The following is a 17255-nucleotide window of genomic DNA, read 5'->3' as shown; positions in this document are numbered from 1 at the left end:
AACAAGAACAACAAGAACAACAAGAACAACAAGAACAACAAGAACAACAAGAACAACAAGAACAACAAGAACAACAAGAACAACAAGAACAACAAGAACAACAAGAACAACAAGAACAACAAGAACAACAAGAACAACAAGAACAACAAGAACAACAAGAACAACAAGAACAACAAGAACAACAAGAACAACAAGAACAACAAGAACAACAAGAACAACAAGAACAACAAGAACAACAAGAACAACAAGAACAACAAGAACAACAAGAACAACAAGAACAACAAGAACAACAAGAACAACAAGAACAACAAGAACAACAAGAACAACAAGAACAACAAGAACAACAAGAACAACAAGAACAACAAGAACAACAACAACAACAACAGGAACAACGGGAACAACAAGAACAACAAGAACAACAAGAACAACAAGAACAACAAGAACAACAAGAACAACAAGAACAACAAGAACAACAAGAACAACAAGAACAACAAGAACAACAAGAACAACAAGAACAACAAGAACAACAAGAACAACAAGAACAACAAGAACAACAAGAACAACAAAAACAACAAGAACAACAAGAACAGCAGGAACAACAACTGCAAGAACAACAAGAACAACAAGAACAACAAGAGCAACAAGAACAACAAGAACAACAAGAACAGAACAACAACATCTACCAGAACCACAACAACATGAACAACAAGAACAACAACAACAACAACAACAAGAACAACAAGAACAACAAGAACAACAAGAACAACAAGAACAACAAGAACAACAAGAACTACAAGAACAACAAGAACAACAAGAACAAGAACAATGGGAACAACAACAGCAAGAACAACCAGGACAAAAAGAATAACAAGAACAAGAAGAACAACATGAACAACAAGAGCAACAAGAGCAACAATAACAACAAGAACAACAAGAACATCAAGCACAACAAGAAAAAGAAGAACAAGAACAACAACATCAACCAGAACAAGAACAACATGAACAACAAGAACAACAACAGCAACAACAACAACAAGGACAACAAGAACAACAAGAACAAAAAGAACAACAAGAACAACAAGAGCAACGAGAACAACAGGAACAACAGGAACAACAAGAACAGCAAGAACAACAAGAACAACAAGAACAACAAGAACAACAAGAACAACAAGAGCAACGAGAACAACAGGAACAACAGGAACAACAAGAACAGTAAGAACAACAACAACAACAACAACAACAACAACAACAACAACAACAACAAGAACAATAAGAACAACAAGAACAACAAAAACTACAAGAACAACAAGGACGAAAACAACAAGAACAATAACAACAACAACAACAATAACACCAAGAGCAACAAGAACAACAAGAACAACAAGAACAACAAGAGCAACAAGAGCAACAAGAACAACGAGATCAACGAGATCAACGAGAACAACGAGAACAACGAGAACAACAAGATCAACAAGATCAACAAGAACAACAAGGACAACAAGAACAACAAGAACAACAAGAACAACAAGAACAACAAGAACAACAAGAACAACAAGAACAACAAGAACAACAACAACAACAACAAGAACAACGGGAACAACAACAACAAGAGCAACAAGAACAAGAACAACGGGAACAACAACGACGAAAGCAACAAGAACAACAACAACAACAAGAACAACGGGAACAACAACAACAAGAGCAACAAGAACAAGAACAACGGGAACAACAACGACGAAAGCAACAAGAACAACAAGAACAACAAGAACAACAAGAACAACAAGAACAACAAGAACAACAAGAACAACAAGAACAACAAGAACAACAAGAACAACAAGAACAACAAGAACAACAAGAACAACAAGAACAACAAGAACAACAAGAACAACAAGAACAACAAGAACAACAAGAACAACAAGAACAACAAGAACAACAAGAACAACAAGAACAACAAGAACAACAAGAACAACAAGAACAACAAGAACAACAAGAGCAACAAGAACAAGAGCAGCAAGAACAACAACAACAGGAACAACAACAACAACAAGAAGAAGAAGAACAAGAACAACAGGAACAACAAGAACAACAAGAGCAACAAGAACAACAAGAACAAGAACAACGGGAACAACAACAGCAAAAACAACAAGGACAGAAAGAATAACAAGAACAAGAAGAACAACATGAACAACAAGAGCAACAAGAGCAACAATAACAACAAGAACAAAAAGAACAACAAGCACAACAAGAAAAACTAGAACAAGAACAACAACATCAACCAGAAGAACAACAACATGAACAACAAGATCAACAACAGCAACAACAACAACAAGGACAACAAGAACAACAAGAACAAAAAGAACAACAAGAACAACAAGAACAACGAGAACAACGAGAACAACGAGAACAACGAGAACAACGGAAACAATGAGAACAACAAGAGCAACAAAAGCAACAAGAACAACAAGAACAACAAGAACAACAAGAGCAACAAAAGCAACAAGATCAACAAGAACAACAAGAACAACAAGAACAACAAGAACAACAAGAACAACAAGAACAACAAGAACAACAACAACAACAAGACCAACGGGAACAACAACAACAAGAGCAACAAGAACAAGAACAACGGGAACAACAACGACGAAAGCAACAAGAACAACAAGAACAACAAGAACAACAAGAACAACAAGAACAACAAGAACAACAAGAACAACAAGAACAACAAGAACAACAAGAACAACAAGAACAACAAGAACAACAAGAACAACAAGAACAACAAGAACAACAAGAACAACAAGAACAACAAGAACAACAAGAACAACAAGAACAACAAGAACAACAAGAACAACAAGAACAACAAGAACAACAAGAACAACAAGAACAACAAGAACAACAAGAACAACAAGAACAACAAGAACAACAAGAACAACAAGAACAACAAGAACAACAAGAACAACAAGAACAACAAGAACAACAAGAACAACAAGAACAACAAGAACAACAAGAACAACAAGAACAACAAGAACAACAAGAACAACAAGAACAACAAGAACAACAAGAACAACAAGAACAACAAGAACAACAAGAACAACAAGAACAACAAGAACAACAAGAACAACAAGAACAACAAGAACAACAAGAACAACAAGAACAACAAGAACAACAAGAACAACAAGAACAACAAGAACAACAAGAACAACAAGAACAACAAGAACAACAAGAACAACAAGAACAACAAGAACAACAAGAACAACAAGAACAACAAGAACAACAAGAACAACAAGAACAACAAGAACAACAAGAACAACAAGAACAACAAGAACAACAACAACAACAACAGGAACAACGGGAACAACAAGAACAACAAGAACAACAAGAACAACAAGAACAACAAGAACAACAAGAACAACAAGAACAACAAGAACAACAAGAACAACAAGAACAACAAGAACAACAAGAACAACAAGAACAACAAGAACAACAAGAACAACAAGAACAACAAGAACAACAAGAACAACAAGAACAACAAAAACAACAAGAACAACAAGAACAGCAGGAACAACAACTGCAAGAACAACAAGAACAACAAGAACAACAAGAGCAACAAGAACAACAAGAACAACAAGAACAGAACAACAACATCTACCAGAACCACAACAACATGAACAACAAGAACAACAACAACAACAACAACAAGAACAACAAGAACAACAAGAACAACAAGAACAACAAGAACAACAAGAACAACAAGAACTACAAGAACAACAAGAACAACAAGAACAAGAACAATGGGAACAACAACAGCAAGAACAACCAGGACAAAAAGAATAACAAGAACAAGAAGAACAACATGAACAACAAGAGCAACAAGAGCAACAATAACAACAAGAACAACAAGAACATCAAGCACAACAAGAAAAAGAAGAACAAGAACAACAACATCAACCAGAACAAGAACAACATGAACAACAAGAACAACAACAGCAACAACAACAACAAGGACAACAAGAACAACAAGAACAAAAAGAACAACAAGAACAACAAGAGCAACGAGAACAACAGGAACAACAGGAACAACAAGAACAGCAAGAACAACAAGAACAACAAGAACAACAAGAACAACAAGAACAACAAGAGCAACGAGAACAACAGGAACAACAGGAACAACAAGAACAGTAAGAACAACAACAACAACAACAACAACAACAACAACAACAACAACAACAAGAACAATAAGAACAACAAGAACAACAAAAACTACAAGAACAACAAGGACGAAAACAACAAGAACAATAACAACAACAACAACAATAACACCAAGAGCAACAAGAACAACAAGAACAACAAGAACAACAAGAGCAACAAGAGCAACAAGAACAACGAGATCAACGAGATCAACGAGAACAACGAGAACAACGAGAACAACAAGATCAACAAGATCAACAAGAACAACAAGGACAACAAGAACAACAAGAACAACAAGAACAACAAGAACAACAAGAACAACAAGAACAACAAGAACAACAAGAACAACAAGAACAACAAGAACAACAAGAACAACATGAACAACAAGAGCAACAAGAGCAACAATAACAACAAGAACAACAAGTTACAACAAGCACAGCAAGAAAAACAAGAACAAGAACAACAACATCAACCAGAACAACAACAACAAGAACAACAAGAACAACAAGAACAACAAGAACAACAAGAACAACAAGAACAACATGAACAACAAGAGCAACAAGAGCAACAATAACAACAAGAACAACAAGTTACAACAAGCACAGCAAGAAAAACAAGAACAAGAACAACAACATCAACCAGAACAACAACAACATGAACAACAAGAACAACAAGAACAACAAGAACAACAAGAACAACAAGAACAACAAGAACAACAAGAACAACAAGAACAACAAGAACAACAAGAACAACAAGATCAACAAGAACAACAAGAACAACAAGAACAACAAGAACAACAAGAACAACAAGAACAACAAGAACAACAACAACAACAACAAGAACAACGGGAACAACAACAACAAGAGCAACAAGAACAAGAACAACGGGAACAACAACGACGAAAGCAACAAGAACAACAACAACAACAAGAACAACGGGAACAACAACAACAAGAGCAACAAGAACAAGAACAACGGGAACAACAACGACGAAAGCAACAAGAACAACAAGAACAACAAGAACAACAAGAACAACAAGAACAACAAGAACAACAAGAACAACAAGAACAACAAGAACAACAAGAACAACAAGAACAACAAGAACAACAAGAACAACAAGAACAACAAGAACAACAAGAACAACAAGAACAACAAGAACAACAAGAACAACAAGAACAACAAGAACAACAAGAACAACAAGAACAACAAGAACAACAAGAACAACAAGAACAACAAGAACAACAAGAACAACAAGAACAACAAGAACAACAAGAACAACAAGAACAACAAGAACAACAAGAACAACAAGAACAACAAGAACAACAAGAGCAACAAGAACAAGAGCAGCAAGAACAACAACAACAGGAACAACAACAACAACAAGAAGAAGAAGAACAAGAACAACAGGAACAACAAGAACAACAAGAGCAACAAGAACAACAAGAACAAGAACAACGGGAACAACAACAGCAAAAACAACAAGGACAGAAAGAATAACAAGAACAAGAAGAACAACATGAACAACAAGAGCAACAAGAGCAACAATAACAACAAGAACAAAAAGAACAACAAGCACAACAAGAAAAACTAGAACAAGAACAACAACATCAACCAGAAGAACAACAACATGAACAACAAGATCAACAACAGCAACAACAACAACAAGGACAACAAGAACAACAAGAACAAAAAGAACAACAAGAACAACAAGAACAACGAGAACAACGAGAACAACGAGAACAACGGAAACAATGAGAACAACAAGAGCAACAAAAGCAACAAGAACAACAAGAACAACAAGAGCAACAAAAGCAACAAGATCAACAAGAACAACAAGAACAACAAGAACAACAAGAACAACAAGAACAACAAGAACAACAAGAACAACAACAACAACAAGACCAACGGGAACAACAACAACAAGAGCAACAAGAACAAGAACAACGGGAACAACAACGACGAAAGCAACAAGAACAACAAGAACAACAAGAACAACAAGAACAACAAGAACAACAAGAACAACAAGAACAACAAGAACAACAAGAACAACAAGAACAACAAGAACAACAAGAACAACAAGAACAACAAGAACAACAAGAACAACAAGAACAACAAGAACAACAAGAACAACAAGAACAACAAGAACAACAAGAACAACAAGAACAACAAGAACAACAAGAACAACAAGAACAACAAGAACAACAAGAACAACAAGAACAACAAGAACAACAAGAACAACAAGAACAACAAGAACAACAAGAACAACAAGAACAACAAGAACAACAAGAACAACAAGAACAACAAGAACAACAAGAACAACAAGAACAACAAGAACAACAAGAACAACAAGAACAACAAGAACAACAAGAACAACAAGAACAACAAGAACAACAAGAACAACAAGAACAACAAGAACAACAAGAACAACAAGAACAACAAGAACAACAAGAACAACAAGAACAACAAGAACAACAAGAACAACAAGAACAACAACAACAACAACAGGAACAACGGGAACAACAAGAACAACAAGAACAACAAGAACAACAAGAACAACAAGAACAACAAGAACAACAAGAACAACAAGAACAACAAGAACAACAAGAACAACAAGAACAACAAGAACAACAAGAACAACAAGAACAACAAGAACAACAAGAACAACAAGAACAACAAGAACAACAAAAACAACAAGAACAACAAGAACAGCAGGAACAACAACTGCAAGAACAACAAGAACAACAAGAACAACAAGAGCAACAAGAACAACAAGAACAACAAGAACAAGAACAACAACATCTACCAGAACCACAACAACATGAACAACAAGAACAACAACAACAACAACAACAAGAACAACAAGAACAACAAGAACAACAAGAACAACAAGAACAACAAGAACAACAAGAACTACAAGAACAACAAGAACAACAAGAACAAGAACAATGGGAACAACAACAGCAAGAACAACCAGGACAAAAAGAATAACAAGAACAAGAAGAACAACATGAACAACAAGAGCAACAAGAGCAACAATAACAACAAGAACAACAAGAACATCAAGCACAACAAGAAAAAGAAGAACAAGAACAACAACATCAACCAGAACAAGAACAACATGAACAACAAGAACAACAACAGCAACAACAACAACAAGGACAACAAGAACAACAAGAACAAAAAGAACAACAAGAACAACAAGAGCAACGAGAACAACAGGAACAACAGGAACAACAAGAACAGCAAGAACAACAAGAACAACAAGAACAACAAGAACAACAAGAACAACAAGAGCAACGAGAACAACAGGAACAACAGGAACAACAAGAACAGTAAGAACAACAACAACAACAACAACAACAACAACAACAACAACAAGAACAATAAGAACAACAAGAACAACAAAAACTACAAGAACAACAAGGACGAAAACAACAAGAACAATAACAACAACAACAACAATAACACCAAGAGCAACAAGAACAACAAGAACAACAAGAACAACAAGAGCAACAAGAGCAACAAGAACAACGAGATCAACGAGATCAACGAGAACAACGAGAACAACGAGAACAACAAGATCAACAAGATCAACAAGAACAACAAGGACAACAAGAACAACAAGAACAACAAGAACAACAAGAACAACAAGAACAACAAGAACAACAAGAACAACAAGAACAACAAGAACAACAAGAACAACAAGAACAACAAGAACAACAAGAACAACATGAACAACAAGAGCAACAAGAGCAACAATAACAACAAGAACAACAAGTTACAACAAGCACAGCAAGAAAAACAAGAACAAGAACAACAACATCAACCAGAACAACAACAACAAGAACAACAAGAACAACAAGAACAACAAGAACAACAAGAACAACAAGAACAACATGAACAACAAGAGCAACAAGAGCAACAATAACAACAAGAACAACAAGTTACAACAAGCACAGCAAGAAAAACAAGAACAAGAACAACAACATCAACCAGAACAACAACAACATGAACAACAAGAACAACAAGAACAACAAGAACAACAAGAACAACAAGAACAACAAGAACAACAAGAACAACAAGAACAACAAGAACAACAAGAACAACAAGAACAACAAGAACAACAAGAACAACAAGAACAACAAGAACAACGACAACAAGAACAACAAGAACAACAACAACAACAAGAACAACGGGAACAACAACAACAAGAGCAACAAGAACAAGAACAACGGGAACAACAACGACGAAAGCAACAAGAACAACAAGAACAATAAGAACAACAAGAACAACAAGAACAACAAGAACAACAAGAACAACAAGAACAACAAGAACAACAAGGACAACAACAACAACAACAACAACAAGATGACCAGAAAGAACAACAAGAACAAGAACAGCAAGAAAAACAACAACAACAAAAATAAGAACAACAACAAGAGCAACAAGAACAACAACAACAACAACCGGAACAACAAGAACAACAAGAACAACCAGAACAACAACAACAAGAACAACAAATAACAACCAGAACAACAACAACAAGAACAACTAGAACAACAACAAGAACAACAAGAACAACAAGAACAACAAAAACAACAAGAACAACAAGAACAACAATAACAACAAGAACAACAAGAACAACAAGAACAACATGACCAGCAAGAACAACAAGAACAAGAACAGCAAGAAAAACAACAACAACAACAACAAAAATAAGAACAACAACAACAACAAGAACAAGAACATGAACAACCGGAACAACAACAACAACAACAACAACCAGAACAACAACACCAAGAACGACAAGAACAACAAGAACAACAAGAACAACAAGAACAACAGGAACAACAAGAACAACTAGAACAACAAGAACAACAAGACAACATGAACAGCAAGAACAACAAGAACAACAAGAACAAGAGCAACAAGAACAACCGGAACATCAAGTACAACAAGAACAACAAGAACAACAAGAACAACAAGAACAACAAGAACAACAAGAACAACAACAACAAGATCAACAAGAACAACAAGAACAATTACAACAAGATCAACAAGAACAACAGCAACATGAACAACAAGGACAACAAGAACAACAAGTACAACAAGAACAACAAGAACAACAAGAACAACAAGAACAACAAGAGCAACAACAACAACAAGAACAACAAGAACAACAAGAACAACAAGAACAACATGAACAACAAGAGCAACAAGAGCAACAATAACAACAAGAACAACAAGTTACAACAAGCACAGCAAGAAAAACAAGAACAAGAGCAACAACATCAACCAGAACAACAACAACATGAACAACAAGAACAACAACAGCAACAAGAACAACAAGAACAAGAACAACAAGAACAACAAGAACAACAAGAACAACAAGAACAACAAGAACAACGACAACAAGAACAACAAGAACAACAAGAACAACAACAACAACAACAAGAACAACGGGAACAACAACAACAAGAGCAACAAGAACAAGAACAACGGGAACAACAACGACGAAAGCAACAAGAACAACAAGAACAACAAGAACAACAGGAACAACAAGAACAACTAGAACAACAAGAACAACAAGACAACATGAACAGCAAGAACAACAAGAACAACAAGAACAAGAACAACAAGAACAACCGGAACATCAAGAACAACAAGAACAACAAGAACAACAAGAACAACAACAACAAGATCAACAAGAACAACAAGAACAATTACAACAAGATCAACAAGAACAACAGCAACATGAACAACAAGAACAACAAGAACAACAAGTACAACAAGAACAACAAGAACAACAAGAACAACAAGAGCAACAAGAACAACAAGAACAACAAGAACAACAAGAACAACAAGAACAACAAGAACAACAAGAACAACAAGAACAACATGAACAACAAGAGCAACAAGAGCAACAATAACAACAAGAACAACAAGTTACAACAAGCACAGCAAGAAAAACAAGAACAAGAGCAACAACATCAACCAGAACAACAACAACATGAACAACAAGAACAACAACAGCAACAAGAACAACAAGAACGGCAAGGACAACAACAACAACAACAACAACAACAAGAACAGAAAGAACAACAAGAACAACAAGAACAACAAGAACAACAAGAACAACAAGAACAACAAGAACAACAAGAACAACAAGAACAACGACAACAAGAACAACAAGAACAACAACAACAACAACAAGAACAACGGGAACAACAACAACAAGAGCAACAAGAACAAGAACAACGGGAACAACAACGACGAAAGCAACAAGAACAACAAGAACAATAAGAACAACAAGAACAACAAGAACAACAAGAACAACAAGAACAACAAGAACAACAAGGACAACAACAACAACAACAACAACATGACCAGAAAGAACAACAAGAACAACAAGAACAACAAGAACAAGAACAGCAAGAAAAACAACAACAACAAAAATAAGAACAACAACAACAAGAGCAACAAGAACAACAACAACAACAACCGGAACAACAAGAACAACAAGAACAACCAGAACAACAACAACAAGAACTACAACAACCACAACAGCAACAAGAGCAACAACAGCAACAAGAGCAACAAGTGCAACAAGAGCAACAAGAGCAACAAGAGCAACAAGATCAACAAGAGCAACAAGAACAACAAGAATAACAAGAACAACAAGAACAACAAGAACAACAAGAACAACAAGAACAACAAGAACAACAAGAACAACAAGAACAACAAGAACAACAAGAACAACAAGAACAACAAGAACAACAAGAACAACAAGAACAACTAGAACAACAAGAACAGCAAGAACAACAAGAACAACAAGAACAAAAAGAACAACAAGAACAAAAAGAACAACAAGAACAACAAGAACAACGAGGACAACGAGAACAACGAGAGCAACGAGAGCAACGAGAACAACGAGAACAACGAGAACAACGAAAACAACGGGAACAGCAACAACAAGAGCAGCAAGAACAAGAACAACGGGAACAACAACGACGAAAGCAACAAGAACAACAAGAACAACAAGAACAACAAGAACAACAAGAACAACAAGAACAACAAGAACAACAAGAACAACAAGAACAACAAGAACAACAAGAACAACAAGAACAACAAGAACAACGACAACAAGAACAACAAGAACAACAAGAACAACAACAACAACAAGAACAACGGGAACAACAACAACAAGAGCAACAAGAACAAGAACAACAGGAACAACAACGACGAAAGCAACAAGAACAACAAGAACAATAAGAACAACAAGAACAACAAGAACAACAAAAACAACAACATGACCAGAAAGAACAACAAGAACAACAAGAACAAGAACAGCAAGAAAAACAACAACAACAAAAATAAGAACAACAACAACAAGAGCAACAAGAACAACAACAACAACAACCGGAACAACAAGAACAACAAGAACAACAAGAACAACAAGAACAACAAGAACAACAAGAACAACAAGAACAACAAGAACAACAAGAACAACAAGAACAACAAGAACAACAAGAACAACAAGAACAACAAGAACAACAAGAACAACAAGAACAACAAGAACAACAAGAACAACAAGAACAACAAGAACAACAAGAACAACAAGAACAACAAGAACAACAAGAACAACAAGAACAACAAGAACAACAAGAACAACAAGAACAACAAGAACAACAAGAACAACAAGAACAACAAGAACAACAAGAACAACAAGAACAACAAGAACAACTAGAACAACAAGAACAACTAGAACAACAAGAACAACAAGAACAACAAGAACAACAAGAACAACAAGAACAACAAGAACAACAAGAACAACAAGAACAACAAGAACAACAAGAACAACAAGAACAACAAGAACAACAAGAACAACAAGAACAACAAGAACAACAAGAACAACAAGAACAACAAGAACAACAAGAACAACAAGAACAACAAGAACAACAAGAACAACAAGAACAACAAGAACAACAAGAACAACAAGAACAACAAGAACAACAAGAACAACAAGAACAACAAGAACAACAAGAACAACAAGAACAACAAGAACAACAAGAACAACAACAACAACAACAACAACAAGAACAACGGGAACAACAACAACAAGAGCAACAAGAACAAGAACAACGGGAACAACAACGACGAGAGCAACAATAACAACAAGAACAACTAGAACGAGAACAACAAGAACAACATGAACCACAAGAACAACAACAAGAAGAACAACAACAAGATCAACAAGAACAACAAGAGCAAGTACAAGATCAACAAGAACAACAGCAGCATGAACAACAAGAACAACAAGAACAACAAGAACAACAAGAACAACAAGAACAACAAGAACAACAAGAACAACAAGAACAACAAGAACAACAAGAACAACAAGAACAACAAGAACAACAAGAACAACAAGAACAACAAGAACAACAAGAACAACAAGAACAACAAGAACAACAAGAACAACAAGAACAACAAGAACAACAAGAACAACAAGAACAACAAGAACAACAAGAACAACAAGAACAACAAGAACAACAAGAACAACAAGAACAACAAGAACAACAAGAACAACAAGAACAACAAGAACAACAAGAACAACAAGAACAACAAGAACAACAAGAACAACAAGAACAACAAGAACAACAAGAACAACAAGAACAACAAGAACGACAAGAACGACAAGAACGACAAGAACAACAAGAACGACAAGAACAACAAGAACGACAAGAACAACAAGAACGACAAGAACAACAAGAACGACAAGAACGACAACAAGAACAACAAGAACAACAAGAACAACAACAACAAGAAGAACAAGAAGAACAACAAGAAGAACAACAAGAACAACAAGATCAACAACAGCAACAACAACAACAACACGAACAACACGAACAACAAGAACAAGAAGAACATGAAGAACATCAAGAACAACAAGATCAACAAGAACAGTAAGAACAACAAGAACAACAACAACAACAACAACAACAAGAACAACAAGAACAACAAGAACAACAACAAGAACAATAACAACAACAACAACAATAACAACAAGAACAACAAGAACAACAAGAACAACAAGAGCAACAAGAACAACAAGAACAACAAGAACAACAAGAACAACAAGAACAACAAGAACAACAAGAACAACAAGAGCAACGAGAACAACGAGATCAACGAGATCAACGAGAACAACGAGAACAACGAGAACAACAAGATCAACAAGATCAACAAGAACAACAAGGACAACAAGAACAACAAGAACAACAAGAACAACAAGAACAACAAGAACAACAAGAACAACAAGAACAACAAGAACAACAAGAACAACAAGAACAACAAGAACAACAGCAACATGAACAACTAGAACAACAAGAACAACAAGAACAACAAGAATAAGAACAACAAGAACAACAAGTACAACAAGAACAACAAGAACAACAATAACAACAAGAACAACAAGAACAACAAGAACAACAAGAACAACAAGAACGACAAGAACAACAAGAACGACAAGAACAACAAGAACAACAAGAACGACAAGAACAACAAGAACAACAAGAACAACAAGAACAACAAGAACAACAAGAACAACAAGAACAACAAGAACAACAAGAACAACAAGAACAACCAGAACCACAAGAGCAACAAGAGCAACAATAACAACAAGAACAACAAGTTACAACAAGCACAACAAGAAAAACAAGAACAAGAACAACAACATCAACCAGAACAACAACAACATGAACATCAAGAACAACAACAGCAACAAGAACAACAAGAACAACAAGAACAAGAACAACAAGAACAACAAGAACAACAAGAACAACAAGAACAACCAGAACAACAAGAGCAACAAGAACAACAAGAACAACAAGAACAACAAGAACAACAAGAACAACAAGAACAACAAGAACAACAAGAACAACAAGAACAACAAGAACAACAAGAACAACAAGAACACCAAGAACAACAAGAACAACAAGAACAACAAGAACAACAAGAACGAGAAGAACAACAAGAACAACAACAACAACAACAACAACAACAACAACAACAAGAACAACGGGAACAACAACAACAAGAGCAACAAGAACAAGAACAACGGGAACAACAACGACGAAAGCAACAAGAACAACAAGAACAACAAGATCAATAAGAACAACAACAACGACAAGAACAACAAGAACAACAAGAACAACAAGAGCAACAAGAACAAGAACAGCAAGAACAACAACAAGAACAACAACAACAACAACAACAACAACAAGAACAACAGGAACAACAAGAACAACAAGAACAACAAGAGCAACAAGAACAACAAGAACAAGATAAACGGGAACAACAACAGCAAGAACAACAAGGACAAAAAGAGTAACAAGAACAAGAAGAACAACATGAACAACAAGAACAACAAGAACAACAAGAACAACAAGAACAACAAGAACAACAAGAACAACAAGAACAACAATTACAACAAGATCAACAAGAACAACAAGAACAACAAGAACAACAAGAACAACAAGAACAACAAGAACAACAAGAACAACAAGAACAACAAGAACAACAAGAACAACAAGAACAACAAGAACAACAACAACAAGAACAACAACAAGATCAACAAGAACAACAAGAACAAGTACAACAAGATCAACAAGAACAACAGCAACATGAACAACAAGAACAACAAGAACAACAAGAAAAACAAGAACAACAAGAACAAGAACAACAAGAACAACAAGAACAACAAGAACAACAAGAACAACAAGAACAACAAGAACAAGAACAACAAGAACAACAAGAACAACAAGAACAACAAGAACAACAAGAACAACAAGAACAACAAGAACAACAAGAACAACCAGAACAACAAGAGCAACAAGAACAACAAGAACAACAAGAACAACAAGAACAACAAGAACAACAAGAACAACAAGAGCAACAAGAACAACAAGAACAACAAGAACAACAAGAACAACAAGAACACCAAGAACAACAAGAACAACAAGAACGAGAAGAACAACAAGAACAACAACAACAACAACAACAACAACAACAACAAGAACAACGGGAACAACAACAACAAGAGCAACAAGAACAAGAACAACGGGAACAACAACGACGAAAGCAACAAGAACAACAAGAACAACAAGAACAATAAGAACAACAACAACGACAAGAACAACAAGAACAACAAGAACAACAAGAGCAACAAGAACAAGAACAGCAAGAACAACAACAAGAACAACAACAACAACAACAACAACAAGAACAACAGGAACAACAAGAACAACAAGAACAACAAGAGCAACAAGAACAACAAGAACAAGATAAACGGGAACAACAACAGCAAGAACAACAAGGACAAAAAGAGTAACAAGAACAAGAAGAACAACATGAACAACAAGAACAACAAGAACAACAAGAACAACAAGAACAACAAGAACAACAAGAACAACAAGAACAACAAGAACAACAAGAACAACAAGAACAACAAGAACAACAAGAACAACAAGAACAACAAGAACAACAAGAACAACAAGAACAACAAGAACAACAAGAACAACAAGAACAACAAGAACAACAAGAACAACAAGAACAACAAGAACAACAAGAACAACAAGAACGACAAGAACGACAAGAACGACAAGAACGACAAGAACGACAAGAACGACAAGAACGACAAGAACGACAAGAACGACAAGAACCACAAGAACAACAAGAACAACAAGAACAACAAGAACAACAAGAACAACAAGAGCAACAAGAGCAACAAGAACAACAAGAACAACAAGAACAACAAGAACAACAAGAACAACAAGAACAACAAGAACAACAAGAACAACAAGAACAACAAGAACAACAAGAACAACAAGAACAAGAAGAACAAGAAGAACAAGAAGAACAAGAAGAACAACACGAACAACACGAACAACAAGAACAACAAGAACAACAAGAAAAACAAGAACAACAAGAACAACAAGAACAACAAGAACAATAAGAACAAGAAGAACAAGAAGAACAAGAAGAACAAGAAGAACAAGAAGAACAAGAAGAACAAGAAGAACAAGAAGAACAAGAAGAACAAGAAGAACAAGAAGAACAAGAAGAACAAGAAGAACAAGAAGAACAAGAAGAGCAAGAAGAACAAGAAGAACAAGAAGAACAAGAAGAACAAGAAGAACAAGAAGAACAAGACGAATAACAAGAACAACAAGAACAACAAGAACAACAGGAACAACAGGAACAACAAGAACAACTGGAACAACAGGAACAACAGGAACAACAGGAACAACAGGAACAACAGGAACAACAGGAACAACAGGAACAACAGGAACAACAGGAACAACAGGAACAACAGGAACAACAGGAACAACAAGAACAACAAGAACAAAAAGAGCAACAAGATCAACAAGAACAGCGAGAACAACGGGAACAACGAGACCAACGGAAACAACGAGAGCAACAAAAGCAACAAGTTCAACAAGTTCAACAAGAACAACAAGAGCAACAAGAGCAACAAGAGCAACAAGAGCAACAAGAACAACAAGAACAACAAGAACAAGAAGAACAAGAAGAACAAGAAGAATAACAAGTACAACAAGAACAACAGGAACAACAGGAACAACTGGAACAACAGGAACAACAGGAACAGCAGGAACAACAAGAACAACAAGAACAACAAGTGCAATAAGATCAACAAGAACAACGAGAACAACGGGAACAACGAGATCAACGGAAACAACGAGAACAACAAAAGCAACACGGTCAGCAAGAACAACAAGAGCAACAAGAACAACAAGAACAACAAGAACAACAAGAGCAAGAAGAACAATAAGAACAACAAGAACAACAGGAACAACAGGAACAACAGGAACAACAGGAACAACAGGAACAACAAGAACAACAGGAACAACAGGAACAACAGGAACAAGAAGAACAAGAAGAACAAGAAGAACAACAAGAAGAACAACAAGAACAACAAGAACAACGGGAACAACGAGACCAACGGAAACAACGAGAACAACTAAAGCAACAAGATCAACAAGAACAACAAGA

The sequence above is a fragment of the Megalopta genalis genome, unplaced genomic scaffold (assembly GCF_051020955.1).
Source record: "Megalopta genalis isolate 19385.01 unplaced genomic scaffold, iyMegGena1_principal scaffold0032, whole genome shotgun sequence".
In the NCBI taxonomy this organism is placed as follows: domain Eukaryota; kingdom Metazoa; phylum Arthropoda; class Insecta; order Hymenoptera; family Halictidae; genus Megalopta; species Megalopta genalis.
Note: the sequence above shows the minus strand (reverse complement) of the source record.